This window comes from Daktulosphaira vitifoliae, unplaced genomic scaffold (assembly GCF_025091365.1).
Source record: "Daktulosphaira vitifoliae isolate Bord-2020 unplaced genomic scaffold, ASM2509136v1 Scaffold_1, whole genome shotgun sequence".
Lineage (NCBI taxonomy): Eukaryota > Metazoa > Arthropoda > Insecta > Hemiptera > Phylloxeridae > Daktulosphaira > Daktulosphaira vitifoliae.
The window spans coordinates 44571805-44572657 of NW_026099572.1; positions in this window are offsets into that span (position 1 = coordinate 44571805).

Genomic DNA, 853 nt, shown 5'->3' on the forward strand with positions numbered 1-853 from the left:
TATTGAATGCGATTTGAGGACAGCTGATGTGAGCGTAGAAGATGTGGGAGATCGTGTCAAGTGGAATCTTAGGATAAGGGTGGCCGACCCCAAGTAGTTGGGATTAAGGCAAAGAAAAAGAAAAATATTACCAGATATTCCGGTGGCAATTGACATAATATTATTGTTGTTTGGGCATGTACAATTTAGCGTTTAGTTGGGTTTAAACAATATAGCGTCAAATCAATTACCTACTCTATCGGTTGTATATTAATATACACTACACTTTAATGATACAATAAATAAATAAACTCACACATACACACATATGCATTTATAACATTGTGTCTAATGTAAGTATAACATGATAAAAAGTAACCGTAAAATGAAAAAAATGGAANATAACATGATAAAAAGTAACGGTAAAATGAAAAAAACGGAAAATAAATTTTAGTACTCATATTAAATGTAATGTAACTCAAAAATATTTGTTTAAATGAAAAAATATAACAAAATTTTAGCTTCGATGTGAAAATGAGAAGGTATTAATTTTACCATGATGTGTTTATTTTTTTTTTTTCTGTCACTACTTTTTCTCAGCTCTCATTGGACCGATTTATTTTAACAATACGTCAAAAGATCACAAATCGTATCTAGTTAAAGACATTACCCTTAAAAATTGAAAAAAATTCCCTCGTTCTCCGCAAATGGGGGAAATATCCAAGAAAATTACAAATTTAAAAATCGATAAATTTTGTCATTTTTCTCACTTTTTTTTCTTAAAACTTCCATCGCTTTTTCAAAAATAATCAAATCAACATAATTTTTTTTTATACTAAAACCTTAGATATTTTCCTTTCATTTGATATCATTT